A 644-nucleotide genomic window follows, 5' to 3' on the forward strand; every position below is an offset into this window, starting at 1 on the left:
GGGCTGGGGTGGGGTGACGCTCACGCGAGGGTGAAGAAAAAAAAACGTCCCCTCGTCGCGTACAGGGGGCGGCCCAAACTGGCGAGATGCACTTCCCTTTCCTGTTAGATGGCAACTCAGGGTACGAGGAGAAAACGTTCTGCATATGACGCTTCATTTTTAATCGAAAATTAGGGGTGCGCGTTATACACGTGTGCGCGTTATACTCGAATAAATACGGTAAATACATCTCTTTCCTCCTGACCAAGACAGATCTGCTAAGCTACTGAATATAGGCAATGCTAAGCTTCCTTTGTTTTTATCCCCCTGCAGTTTCAAAAGGAATGTTTAAAAGCTCCAAATCAGATGAGAATGCGTGAGAGAAAAATATGACTTCTGACCTTTAACTTCTCATTAAAAATAAAGGCATGTCTCTAGATATAGCATGCATATTAAATCTTTCAATGACCTATACAGTTTAGAGTCAGGAATATGTATGACTTTTTCTCAGGGAGAATTGTAATGTCATTTCATCAGTTTGTTTTAATGACTGTACCATGTGCAAAATATCCATTATGCTTCTGAGAAGACCTTGATGATATAGCAAGACTACAAATGCAATTTTCTCTGTACCTTTCTGACTGCCTTTGTAGCTTCACTTGTAC

Source organism: Protobothrops mucrosquamatus, unplaced genomic scaffold (assembly GCF_001527695.2).
Source record: "Protobothrops mucrosquamatus isolate PMUCROS unplaced genomic scaffold, P.Mucros_1.0 scaffold3475, whole genome shotgun sequence".
NCBI classification, from domain to species: Eukaryota; Metazoa; Chordata; class Lepidosauria; order Squamata; family Viperidae; genus Protobothrops; species Protobothrops mucrosquamatus.